Raw genomic sequence first — 15,188 nt, 5'->3', positions numbered from 1 at the left:
GTAACAGAAGAAATATTGAATTTAATTGATGAAAGGAGAAAATATAAAAATGCACTAAATGAAGCAGGCAAAAGGGAATACAAACGTCTCAAAAATGAGATCAACAGAAAGTGCAAAATGGCTAAGCAGGAATGGCTAGGACAAATGTAAGGATGTAGAGGCTTATCCCACTAGGGGTAAGATAGATACTGCCTTCAGGAAAATTAAAGAGACCTTTGGAGAAAAGAGAAGCACTTGTATGAATATCAAGAGCTCAGATGGAAACCCAGTTCTAAGCAAAGAAGGGAAAGCAGAAAGGTGGAAGGAGTATATAGAGGGTCTATACAAGTTCGACGTACTTGGGGACAATATTCTGGAAATGGAAGAGAATGTAGATGATGACGAAATGGGAGATACAATACTGCGTGAAGAGTTTGACAGAGCACTGAAAGACCTGAGCCGAAACAAGGCCCTGGGAGTAGACAACATTCCATTAGAACTACTGACGGGCTTGGGAGAGCCAGTCCTGACAATACTCTACCATCTGGTGAGCAAGATGTATGAGACAGGCGAAATACCCTCAGACTTCAAGAAGAATATAATAATTCCAATCCCAAAGAAAGCAGTTGTTGACAGATGTGAAAATTACCGAACTATCAGTTTGATAACCCACAGCTGCAAAATACTAACGCGAATTATTTACAGACGAATGGAAAAACTAGTAGAAGCCGACCTCGGGGAAGATCAGTTTGGATTCCGTAGAAATACTGGAACACGTGAGGCAATACTGACCTTACGACTTATCTTAGAAGAAAGATTAAAGAAAGGCAAACCTACGTTTCTAGAATTTATAGACTTAGAGAAAGCTTTTGACAATGTTGACTGGAATACTCTCTTTCAAATTCTAAAGGTGGCAGGGGTAAAATACAGGAAGCGAAAGGCTATTTACAATTTGTACAGAAACCAGATGGCAGTTATAAGAATCGAGGGACACGAAAGAGAAGCAGCGGTTGGGAAAGGAGTGAGACAGGGTTGTAGCCTCTCCCCGATGTTATTCAATCTGTATATTGAGCAAGCAGTAAAGGAAACAAAAGAAAAATTCGGAGTAGGTATTAAAATCCATGGAGAAGAAATAAAAACTTTGAGGTTCGCCGATGACATTGTAATTCTGTCAGAGGCAGCAAAGGACTTGGAAGAGCAGTTGAATGGAATGGACAGTGTCTTGAAATGAGGATATAAGTGGAACATCAACAAAAGCAAAACGCGGATAATGGAATGTAGTCAAATTAAGTCGGGTGATGCTGAGGGGATTAGATTAGGTAATGAGACAGTTAAAGTAGTAAAGGAGTTTTTCTATTTGGGGTGCAAAATAACTGATGATGGTCGAAGTAGAGAGGATATAAAATGTAGACTGGCAATGGCAAGAAAAGCGTTTGTGAAGAAGTGAAATTTGTTAACATCGAGTATAGATTTATGTGTCAGGAAGTCGTTTCTGAGAGTATTTGTATGGAGAGTAGCCATGTATGGAAGTGAAACGTGGACGATAAATAGTTTGGACAAGAAGAGAATAGAAGCTTCGAAAATGTGGTGCTACAGAAGAATGCTGAAGATTAGATGGGTAGATCACATAATTAATGAGGAGGTATTGAATAGGATTGGGGAGAAGAGGAGTTTGTCGCACAACTTGACAAGAAGAAGGGACCGGTTGGTAGGACATGTTCTGAGGCATCAAGGGATCACAAATTTAACATTGGAGGGCAGTGTGGAGGGTAAAAATCATAGAGGGAGACCAAGAGATGAATACACTAAGCAGATTCAGAAGGATGTAGGTTGCAGTAAGTACTGGGAGATGAAGAAGCTTGCACAGGATAGAGTAGCATGGAAAGCTGCATCAAACCAGTCTCAGGACTGAAGACCATAACAACAACATCAGTTTGTCACTACATTTTAATTGCTTTATTAATTGCGGAAAAATGTGCGTAATCTTGCTCTAATTTACCTACAGTGCAAAGTATTATTTGGCAATAATTTGTACTGTTACTTTTCCTATCTTATGACGTTTTTTCTGGATATACGATGTATATTACCATTTATCCACAACTTGCGTTTTAGATTAATTGTTATGGCCTGCTCTGGATATATTTTATTTTAAAAATTAGCTTTTATGTTGTAAGGGGTCCCACTGTTGCTATAAGACATGTAATAAAATTATCTCCTTTATATGGGTATCCAAAACCGTTTGCTTGGCAATTTTCATTTCTGTGTTATCAAGTGTAAAGGTATGATGGGTTGTAACCAAGTGCTTGTGCAAAAAAGGGTATAACTTGAGTGCGATGTATTTATTTGGGACAAAGCTTTTATACTTTAAAGAGATCACTGTTTCCTTATACCCAAGGTCTGTTTTTATCATATGATAAAATTTTTCTATAAATAACAGGTGTGATAGTGGAGGTATCTACTAAGCTAGCGTATTTCGTGCACTTGTCTCTATCCAACATATAATTTATTCTTTGTAATTTGTAACAGTAGTTTTCACTCATGAATACGCTAAACGATTTCTGCATCCACAATTTGCTTTTAAATCATTCTGCTTTCATAATTACGATGACTTTTTAATTTATATAAAGTGTTCACATGTCCCAACGGGATAAATGAGATGTGTGTTTCATCACGTCGTTAAATACGATAAAAAATTGTTAATCTCCTTCCTTTAAAAAAAAATTTATAACACGTCATGAGTTTCATGGCATTTTGACCTGCTATATTGTGACATACATTGTATAATGACATTTATGTATTTGACTTCTTGGTTTCAATGTAATATTTTACATAAATTAAGAACTTTATATCTCTGACTCCCTACGCCAGATGGCGGTTACTGTGTTATAACAAATTCTGTTATATTTGATGTCATGTTATTCGTATATTTTTCTTCTTTTCTAGTCCTGTAATCTGACACCATATAACTTCACCTGTTGATTTATATTCTGACATGTTTTTTAAGTTGTTTGAAAATAACACTCCAGCGTATGTTGGCAAGATGTGCATTTCGCCCCTGCTTATTTTGCTATGCGTTTTTTAATGTACAATTTTAAAATAGAAATATTTAACTACTGGTTTGCAAGTGCACGTTGGTATTTTGTGATAATCTCTTGGCCAATAAAGATTTGTTAAGTCTTCACGTGACACACGCCACATAAGGGCGTTCCAAGACCCTGTCACACCGAGGTCTGCTGTATAGGTAAATGTAAACAGCAGCTTCAGTTATTGCGATCGCTTCTCAGTTTTGGTTATTGATAACTTGATACAAGTGCCTGAGTTTAATTTGTACATATCAGGTATGTCTGTCCAACAGTTGGTTTATACCCAGGTGTATTTGTGGTTTTTTGTTGTTACTCACTGATCACTATATAAAAAATTTTTAACTTCCCGCACTGAAGATGATCACTATGTGATCTAAAATCGATACTGCCATCAATACATCAATATTACGACCAACGCTGCCCTTCCTTTTAATTTAACATATATGGTCGTTGTGCACACAACACTCCATGGAGTCGCCAATCAATAGATTTATGAACATTACCAAAATCTCACCCATCTCTAGAGCGATGAAGTTCTTGTTGAAGTTGCCCAGTAAAAATGACAATTACCAGTGACCATTCTTTGTGCTGTAACGCCCATCTCACTTAGTCTTCAGTAAATTTCGTAGTGGTTTCTCAAATTATCCGTTGCCTTGGCGAAAACTGCATTATTTTGGGGGGGGGGGCAGTATTACAGGACTAGTCGCTCTGCACGAAGTGGCTAATCGCTGTGCACATGATGCAATCTATTAGGTTACATTATTGCCATCTCAGTGACATATTCTGCACCAGAAACAGTAGCACATCTTTGAACTCACCTAATCCGGTGATTTCTTTGTCAACAGCCATCGAAACTCTCCAACAGGCAGAAGTTGTTGCATAGCATACCTGTATAAGTTGTTTACATCCAAGTAGAGGTTGTAACTCGAACTGTTACCGTTGAACTTCTTACCCATTCCAGATTTTTTGTCTTGACATGCCTATGGACGCAGTGGCAAAGTCTCCTGGGGAGCCCCCATTTGATAAAGAGCAACATGTCAACATTGGTCAGTAGCTCGAAGTTGACACATGTCTTTTTCAACATGGCGTCCCACAAACGCCCGGTACGGGATAATATTAGTTCAGGGTCCAGAGTATATGTGCTCATGCACACACTCTAGAACTTATCAAAAATGTCAAAAAAGCACACGTCAGCAGCCGTGTAAAGTGTCACATACTTCCTTAAATCAGGGATGGCGATTTGATACCAGGCATTCAACACATGCTCATACTTTGCATAAGATATGGCATTGTCTGTAAAGTTGTTGGTGAATGCGGTTATTTAGGGCAATGTGGTTTCATCAAATCTTACTGAATCCAAATATTCATGTGGGAAGAGCCCCTTCATCATCAGGAAATAAGACTTCACACCACCAGGATATGCTCCTTAAGTGATATGTATGTCATCCTGACGCATTGTTTCTGCAAGTTTCTGAAGCAGTGCATGCACAAAACGTAGCGAGTCTAAGAAGTGGAGCCTAATTCTCGGCTTCATTCGCTTGCAGAACGACAAGTATTTGTCAACACTCTCTGGCAGGACACTAACACAGTCATTTCAAGCCAAATTCAGCCAAATGCTCAACGATGAAATAAGCAGCATACCCACTCAAATTGTGGAAGAATTTGTGTATATGTTATGGTAACTGATATTTCAAATTGTATATGTTGTGGGCTGCACTGCAGAACTTCCCCACCAGATGACAGTGGTCCCTACATGGAGTTTTCACTTTTGTATCCCACTGTAGTTCAAAAACATAGTCTTATATAAATCGTAATTTTCCACCAGTTCTTGAGAAGACCATTGGATGCTTTTCTTCATGCTCACTCAAAGTAAAGGAGTTCAGACATATTGGGAAAAAATGTTGTGCACCAAAAGCTTACTCCGTTGGGGTGAAACGAGTTTGGAGGTGTTTTTGATCGAGTAGTAATGTTGATTCTCTTCCTCTGAGAATAAAAGCACGTCTACAAGCATCTTACGCTGACTGCCAAAATTGCATAAATGAAGGGACCTGGCCCAGCAGCCTTGTTTGTGACTTTACCATTATCATCTGCTTGCTTTTCTTCAGACCATAAAAGTGAACCGATATATATATACGTATCCTGCATCTCAAATTTAGGTATGTCCTGAAGTTTAATACAGAAACAAATACTATCGAAGTTAAAACAGCCATGAATATTATTACCTAAACAGCGTTTACCAGGATGCTATCGATCTTTCTCATAATTTACCTTACAAGCCAGGACTGACCATGCAGTACAAAAGTGGTCTTTAAGATTTTGGACATTAATACATGTATGTTTAGTGGCTCCATTCTGCAGAAGCTGGATAGAGCTGGACCCTCCACTTCCTGGGTCAAAATCATTTGAGTGGATATCGAGGTGGAGTACTTAGCTGAGTGCCTTACTGGACCCCATTTCCTGTATCTGGGAAAGATGATCCAGTATGACGCTCAGGGTAAAAGTTCGAAACTACTCAGCAGCTGAGGTGCCCCATAATATCACAACAATTTCCCACAAATATAGACATAAGTCTCATCTTCAACAATACCATTTTGTTTTGGAGGATGTGTCAATCTGCAGCATAACGCAGCAAAACATTTAATGGCGGGATATCGTGGATCATTAACGATTTTGGCCAGCTCCGTTTACAGAATGGATAGACAGCCATTCAGGAAATAGATGGGATCTCTATATCCAGCAATATAGTTATTTATATGGGCAAAAGAGATCCTATCTTAAAATACACCTACAACCACTGAGAAATTTAAAGATGGCGTGCTACTAAACTGACGCATGCCTATATTATCATTAGTAAGACAGGACATAAATTTGCTGCTATCCAGAGCATTACCACAACTATCAGTAGTGGAAGGCGAGGGTGTTGGTGAGTGGGATGGTCCATGACACTGACAGGTCGGCCCATGGTGCTGGCATGATCATTGTTATGGCAAGTGTGCAGTGGGCGAGCTGGGTTCTAGGAAATGAGCTGAGTCAGCTCATGGAAGACGTGCCAATGATAACTGTGGCGATTGTTTATATGCTTTTATAGAAACAAATAATGGACTACATTAATATTACATACCAAAAGGCAGTATAGTGTTTTAGAGGTATACTCGTAAGTGCTGGTATTTCTACTGATGACTGAGGACAGTATAATGAACAATGTTAAATCAGAATTTACTTCATTTGCATTCAGACTAATAATTATAGCTATGACTAGTACCTCCAAGTACATGTTGCACAAGCAATTCATTAATATTTATTATTGTATGGCCTGCAGGTCGTGTACTGAAGTTCAGATGCATGAATAAAAAGTGGATAGTCCATACTGACAGGTGTAGTTCACTTCATGGCACAGTTACGAATGTACAGTAAACATCAGGTAGTAAATTATGCGTTGTATTTGTAGGAAGTCTGATAGATGTGGAGAAAACGCAATTAACACACTGTAGTGGGTACATATCAAGGCACCTATTAACACACTGTAACGGTCATGAGCGTTAATAATCTTTGAGATTATTGGTGAGTTGATGATCGCCTTTAAGGTGAAAAAGACTTCATGATCAACATCTCACTGAGTTTGAATGAGGTCATGTAGTAGGACGACATGAAGCTGGATGTTCCTTCTACAATAGTGCAGAAAGACTTGGCATAAATGTAGCCACTGTACATGACTGCTGTCAGCAGTGGTCATGGGAATGAACACTCTCGAGAACACTAGGCTTAAGAGGGTCATGTGGCTCTATTACAAATTGGTTACTGTAATGACTGTTCCCAGCCAGAAACCCTGTAGCAACCATTCCACTGACCCCAAACCACTGCCATTTCTGGATACACTGGCGCCAAGCGTGAGATCATTGCAACACACGATGGAGATCTGTTGTGTTTTTTTTAAAGAAAACTGGTTCTGTCTTGGTGTCAATGATGATCATGTGTTGGTTAGAAGGAGCCCAGTCGAGGGCCTGTAAACAACCTGTCTGCATGCTGGACACACAGGAGCTACATCTGGCGTTATGGTCTGGGGTAGTTTCGTATGACGGCAGGAGCACTCCCGTGGTTATCCCATGCACCCTGACTGCCAATCTGTTTGTTAGTCTAGTGATTCTTGTGGTCCTGCCACTCATGAACAGCATTGCATGGGTCTTTCTTCAACAGGATAATGCTCGCCCTTATAGCACTATTGTAACGCAATGTGATCTACAGAGTGTCAACCTGCTGCCCTGACCTGCTCAATCACCAGATCTGTCTCCAGTCAAGCCCATATGAGACATCATTGTTTGACAACTACAGTGTCATCCACAAACACCATTAACAGTCCCTGTACTGACTGACACAGGCATGGAACTTCATCCCACAAACTGACATCTGACACTCCGACGCCTCTTCAACACAACCCATGCACGTTTGCATGCTTACACTCAACAATGTAGTGCTTACACCGGTTATTAATGTACCAGCATTTCAAATTTACAATTACTTATCTCCAGTTTACATTAACCTGTGATCTTGTAATGTTAACTACTTACATATGTTACCTAGACAGCCTCGGGCATGGATGTGTGTGATGTCCTTAGGTTAGTTAGGTTTACATAGTTCTAAGGTCTAGGGGACTGATGACCACAGAAGTCCCATAGTGCTCAGAGGCATTAGAACCATTTTTTTACCTAGACAAATGTATTTCCGTTCCCAAAATTTCATTATTCTACATTACTTATCTTTTGGTGTTGTGATTTTTTCTATCATTGTGTGTCTGTGTGTGTGTGTGTGTGTGTGTGTGTGTGTGTGTGTGTGTGTGTGTGTGTGTGTGTGTTGTGTTTCAGAAGTGAGTCAATCATTTACACATGGAAAGTACAGACTAAAAGTAGCTAAAATGTTCCAATAAACATGGGTCCACAAATCAACCGTTGTCAAGATACAACACATTTCCTGTTGTGGTTCATCAGTTGAGGAACACATTGCACCTCTAAACATTAAAATAGGTGTTCGAAATGTTGTCCATGTGTCTGAATACAGCACTGAACTCGTCTCTGAAATTAGTTGTGAGTCCTCTCAGGCATTCCTGGGGAATTCTGTAAGTATTAGAAAGCTACTTCAATCAATCAGCAAGCGTAATTCCCCAAGAGAGTTGACCTTGATAGCCTAGATCAGGGTTCTGACATGACCCGAGAAATAGAAATCCATGGGATTTAAATTTGGAGACTTTGGAGGATATGGCACAGGCCCTCCTCTACCTATTCAATGTTGATCATACGTCCGAGTTAGAAGCTGGCACACTTGTAAATGAAAATGTGGTCGAGCACCATCATGAATGAACCGCATCTTTTGGGTCGTTGTCGTAAAATTCAAATGGTTCAAATGGTTCAAATGGCTCTGTGCACTATGGGACTCAACTGCTGTGGTCATAAGTCCCCTAGAACTTAGAACTACTTAAACCTAACTAACCTAAGGACAGCACACAACACCCAGCCATCACGAGGCAGAGAAAATCCCTGACCCCGCCGGGAATCGAACCCGGGAACCCGGGCGTGGGAAGCGAGAACGCTACCGCACGACCACGAGATGCGGGCGTAAAATTCATTAGCGATAGTGTTTGTGATGTGTATCATTATTTATTAAAACTTTTTCCATAATGTGATTGTTAATTCTCTTAATATAGTTGTGAAATTCGTAGAGATCGTATTGTCTCATAATTCTTTTCAGCGTAATATGCAGCGGTAAATTTGACAGTTTTTTTTGTGCAAACTTTTTTCCATAATAACGCGTATTGCAAATTTTCCATAATAATAATTCTCGCAACATAACAGTGAAAATTTAGGAATCGTTTCTGTGCTGCAGTTCTTTTCTGTGTAATAATTAGAAGCGAATTTCGCATTTTTTTTGTATAAAACGTTTTTCGTCATGTTCATACTTGTAATATAATGGTGAAATTCATGAGGATCACTTTTTTCCTATAATTCCTTTGGATATGATATCTAGTTGTAAATTTCTTTTTTAAGTCTCATAGACAGAAAACTTTACTCTTCATTGTATATGCCTTACTATTATACCAATCAGACGATTTTTGGTGGTCACATGACTAGTACTCGAACCACATGAAGCGTTTTTATTTAGCATTCTTTTTTCTTTAAATTTGGCATTGGCTTCCTATGATAGCGCTTTGAACATATCTGATCAGTGTTAGACGATCATCTGATCACTAGTTGGGCTAACAAGCTTCTTATTACACTATTTCCAGCAGGATTATGCAAGTATTCATTTTTTTCTTCTGGAATGCATGTGGTGTCATCATAGAGTAATTGCTTTGAAATGGGAAGTGGGACCAGCACCACCAATTATGTGATATCATTTGTCAGCCATCTCTTTTCTGCCACCATCTTGCGCAACGTCATTGTATGACCTTGACTATGGAGGGGTGAAATGGGGAGGGTCCTCCTTCATCTTTGTGGAGATCTGGCAACAATGCAGAGTCTGCTCACACACCAGTAGCTGCACTACTAACATAATGTTTTTAGGACATGGTGCAGTATGACACTGATATACTTACCTTATAAGAAATATTTTGCTACAAATATTTTTACACATAAAAATTTTAACATTTGGTTATCGAGGTATTTTTTCTTTCTTGGTACAGCACTGAGAGTGGAAACAAACTTTCCGAAAGTGGTCTGCAAATATTGTTTGGGATTTTTTTCTTTTTTGCAGCTATTTGATGGACTATTTTACTCTACAAAATGAGTTACTTTCTGCAGACTAAGTCAAGGAATCCACGAATTGAAGTTTTTCAACAGTTTTGTCCTTTATTTTGTAACAAATTGTGCTTCGTTTCCTCCACTCCTTCCCTCCCGACCAAACAAATTTGATTTCTCCCCCTTCCTGTAACTAAGATCCTGGGTACGGTCCTCTGCTAGGAATAATGGAGTCCTTCCGTTAACCTGCATTTTCAATACGCGTTATTAGTGACAGAGGTGATATAGAAATGATAAAACTAGTTTATTCCCCATATTTTCCGTCACTAATTATTTGAGGATTCAGTTTTAGGGAAGATGTTGTGAAACACAAGGTCATGATGAAGATGTCTGGTCCTGAGGTAACTATTATATTCACCAAGAAAATATCCCTCCTGTTTTTCAGGTCACCATGCGTGCTGCATATGATCACGATCAGTTCGCTTTTTATACCTTTCAACTTTACCAATTTCCTGGCGGTTAGACTCTCTTCACACGCTTCATCTTTTTTCGTCGGGCTCCAGCATGATTCATGGAATGATTCTCCTACAATTATTTGTTGAACAGATTTTCGAAACAGAACTTCACTTACTTTTATCAGAGGAGATCTGCCGCCATTGAGCTCCGAAGGGACTCACGCTGCTCAAACAAATAAAGAAGACAGGTAGATTAAGAGTTTAACGTCCCATCCGTGATAAAGTCATTGCAGATGCAGTGATCTCAAACTAGCCTGGAGTTGAACTGTGTTGACTGCTAGTCTGGTAAGCCATAAGCCTGTTTTAGAGTGGGTGAATCTGCTAGCACATGTAGCACATAAGCTACACTCTTGTTAACTGTATATATAATGTATAGCTAATAGCCTTCTGGTATGGTTTAGTCGGTAGTAAGGAAACATGCATCCGGGTCCATCACTTCAGATTTCTAGAAGTGGGAAATTAACGGAAGAAACGAAGTACACTCAAACGCAGCGCATTTTCAACAGCGTGAGATATGCCACGAAGGTCGTGTTAGCCCCTACATAGAAATCGAGTTTTAGATGGGATCTCAACGGTATGACATTAACGTTATATAATTTGTACATTGCTGTCATGGGGAACTGTCATGTTGGTATAGCTGTCTGCATCATTATGTAGTGTCGTGTTTCATTTCTCTTAGCTGTCCTTGCCCGTTCCCTAGTTAGCTGTAGAGATGATGATGAAGATGTGTGGTTTGTGGGGGCGCTCAACTGCGCGGTTATCAGCGCCCATACAAATTCCCAACCTTTGCTCAGTCCAATGTCGCCACTTTCATGACTGATGATGAAATGATGGGGACAACACAAACACCCAGTAATCTCGAGGCAGGTGAAAATAAATGACCCCGCCCAGAATGAAACCCGGGATCCCGTGATTTTTTTTTTTTTTACATTCGTTGAAGTTCGTTGTTGATCCTTTTACTCAGTCTTTATATTACAGAGAGCACCCAGCTCTCTGACCGAGCACGCTGAGCTACCGTAAAACAAGTACATCGTTGTATTCGTCAGGCTCAAATGGTTCAAATGGCTATAAGCAGTATGGGACTTAACATCTGAGATCATTAGTCCCCTAGAACTTAGAACTACTTAGACCTAACTAACCTGAGGACATCACACACATCCATGCCCGAGGCAGGATTCGAACCTGCGACCGTAGCAATGCTCGAGAAGCGAGAACGCGACCGCGAGACCACGAGCTGCGGACTATTCGCGGTAGAGGATACCATTTTTGTGTTCCTTGAGGCGTGTCTTTAAAATGACATCTATCATTTCACAGTCATCCGATTTTGTATGTATTATTTATTACTTTCCTTTCGTAGTGGGCCCTCAATATAGAGAGCAATCGCATCAGGTCGGTTAAGTGGCGCTGATTTCATGAAATTAAACGTCAAGAAGAGAATTAAATGTATACTGGGTGTTACAAAACGATATCGACAGATTCCGAAGGATTGTAGATTGCGGAACAAATTGATGGTAGGGATACATTCTCGTAACACCATCCAACGCGGCTACGAAGTTATTCAAAATGTTGGACAAAGATACGGAAACACGGCGGGAAATCCATGAACATAAGCGACACGTTAATCTGTCTCGTAGTGCTTCTTGCAGATCATCTTTAAACTCGCGAGTGGTGCCGAAGATTTCTGCTGAAATATGTTCTGTGGAATTGATTCTTCTGGCAGTTGGTTTCTTATGTGAAACTTACAGAGCTTTCGAATTACCGAAGGTGCTGGCTCCATATGGTCTTTCACCAGTTTCACTATCTCGTCGAAAGACATGTCCACTGGCTTCTGAAGGTATGCTAGGTCCGTGATGAGGGCCGCATACTCAGACCCAATGAGATTCAGTAGCTAGTTCGTTTGCAGGTTACCTACAATCTTGCAAACAAGGAACTTGTTCTTAGTAATGGAGAAATTATCAGTGTTGAGCCAAAAATTATCACCACTGCCCAACGCGAGGTTGTATACTGGCTGGTGACGCTGAAGGCACGTGGCGCGGTAAGAGAAGTATATGAGCGGAGCAGAGACGAATGGGGAATCATTCTAGCGACGATAATTAGCGCAAATGCGGAAATCCGCCGGCTTAAGCAACTTCAACAAAAGCCAGATTGCTGTGGTCTAGTGCCTGGGAGCGAGTATCTCGAAAACGGCCTACTAACATGAGCATCTATGGCAAACGGTTCAAGAACGCTGAAATCACGAGCAGGCGCCAAGAACATAGGGTTTGGAGGCTTGCCCGCTCTCTAAAGCAGTATAGGTGGCGATATGTGGCAGTATGTGACAATGGAACGTAGTCGAATTAAGTCGGGTGATGCTGAGGGAATTAGATTAGGAAATGAGACACTTAAAGTAGTAAAAGAGTTTTACTGTTTGGGGAGCAAAATAACTGATGATGGTCGAAGCAGAGAAGATATAAAATGTAGACTGGCAATGACAAGGCGTTTCTGAAGAATAGAAATTTGTTAACATCAAGTATAGATTTAAGTGTCAGGAAGTGGTTTCTGAAAGTATTTGTATGGAGTGTAGCCATGTATGGATGTGAAACATGGACAATAAAAAGTTTGGATAAGAAGAGAATAGAAGCTTTCGAAATGTGGTGCTACAGAAGAATGCTGAAGATTAGATGGGTATATCACATAACTAATGAGGAGGTATTCAATAGAATTGGTGAGAAGAGGACTTTGTGGCACAACTTGACAAGAAGAAGGGACCGGTTGGTAGGACATGTTCTGAAGAATCAACGGATAACAAATTTAGTATTGGAGGGCAGCGTGGAGGTTAAAAATCGTAGAGGGAGACCAAGAGTTGAATAGACTAAGCAGATTCAGAAGGACGTGTCGTAGAGGGAGACCAAGAGTTGAATAGACTAAGCAGATTCAGAAGGATGTCGGACGCAGTTAAGTACTGGGAGATGAAGAAGCTTGCACAGGTTAGGGTAGCATGGAGAGCTGCATCAAACTAGTCTCAGGACTGAAGACCACAACAAACAACAACAACATGTGGCAGTTCTGACAACATAGTTCTGGCGCAGGCACAAGTGTTTTGGAGCACACCGTTCAGTGAACAGTGTCGGCCATAGTATTGTTGGATTAAAATGGGAACGCTTAAGATCCTCTGACGATGTACATAGTGTTCCACACTAGAGGACCCTACACGTTCCCATTTCAATGCAACAACATAGCCAACTGTGCTCACAGGGGGCACAGGATCATCGAGATTGGACCGCGGATGGACGGAATCGTGTCGCCTTGTCGGATGAGTCCCGTTTATTGCTTAACCAGGTCTATGGTCGTATCCAGCTACACCGTCATCCAGGCGACCAGCTGTTCGAAACATGCAGCGTACCATGGATGCAGGCCAGTGACAGCAGTATTATGTTACGACGGACATTTAGCTAGATTTCCATGGAACCTGCGGTAGTAATCAAGGCACCATCACAGCTGTGGACTACATGTCCTCTGATATTTGATGTCTTCCTCAAAAGAGATGGCATGTTCCAGCAGGATAACTGTCCGTGTCACAAGGCCAGAATCGTGCTGCAATGCTTTGAGGAGCGTGATAGTAAACTCACGTTGATGCTTTGGATGTCATATTCGGCTTATCCGAATCCGGCCGGCCAGTGTGACCGAGCGGTTCTAGGTGATACAGTCTGGAACCGCGCGACCGCTACGGTCGCAGGTTCGAATCCTGCCTGGGGCATGTATGTGTGTGATGTCCTTAGGTTAGTTAGGTTTAAGTAGTAAAAGCGGTGGTTCGTTATTTTCAGGTTACTATTCCTTCCTGTAGGGGCTGTGATTTTTGATATTTTGTCTAAACCAGCAAGGTAAAACAGATGCCACTACTTCCACAACATCAAGTGGATTTAGTGCTTGCGTAGTCACACTGAGCAGTGAACACTTCCCAGTTTATCAATGGGGAATAATTGAAAATGATTATTACTGTTATCGGTGTCATGCGTGCAATGGTCGTGCCAGGGGCGCGATATTGAATCTTTATCCTATCATTAATGGCACGAGACCTGCACGACCTTATAGCAACCGTTATAGTTCTGCATTATTCTGTGACACTGGGGGTGATTTCACGCAATGAAAGAGAGAATGTAAGGTTACAGGACTCATTTATTAAACAGTTGAAAATTGAACAGTAATACAACCAAATGGGGTGAGGGAAGAAAGACTCGAATTCAGCAGCCTGCCCCAATGTAGCAGGAGAAAAGGAATTTTAGTAACGATCGCCATATTATCAAGTGGGGTCCAATTTTCTAAAGGAAAGAGTTGCAGGCATGCAACGACCACCACCACGAATCAGCCAAAGACTAAGAAACGTGCTACTGTGCGTGAATCGCTAGGTAGCCTCCAGTACTAAAGGAACAAAACCCGCAAGACGCGCAACTATTCAGAATGACCTATAAGGTTCCCTCTGGGCCGCAGGGCGCGAATCTACAGCGCACGTCGACGCTCATGCTTACCGAACTTCATCTCCTGGAAGCAGCACCTCCGGTCTCCGGCACGGTTACACTAGAACTGCCTTACTGCCCCTTTGTCCACAACCCACCCGCGTAGGGCGGTTGGCGCCCACCCGCGGAAGAAGGGCGCGCACCTGAACTGGCCAATCATAGGGGCGGAATTTCACAGGGAGGCGACCTCGCTAAGTTAAAATCGAGCAGAAATAGCAGTTACAAGGTTGGTAAGGCAGGTTATGGAACTGAGAACAGGAGAAACTTTGGCCACTACTGAACTTTCAAACGACACCATGTGCTACCCTGGCGATCGGAAAAAGGATGAGGAACGGGAAGCCATCATGGCTGCTAGGAAGATTGCTGTCCTCGCTCATAAGTAAAGAAAATTCC

The sequence above is a fragment of the Schistocerca nitens genome, chromosome 9 (assembly GCF_023898315.1).
Source record: "Schistocerca nitens isolate TAMUIC-IGC-003100 chromosome 9, iqSchNite1.1, whole genome shotgun sequence".
Taxonomy (NCBI): domain Eukaryota; kingdom Metazoa; phylum Arthropoda; class Insecta; order Orthoptera; family Acrididae; genus Schistocerca; species Schistocerca nitens.
The sequence above is the reverse complement of the archived record's forward strand: the minus strand, read 5'-3'. Positions refer to the sequence as shown.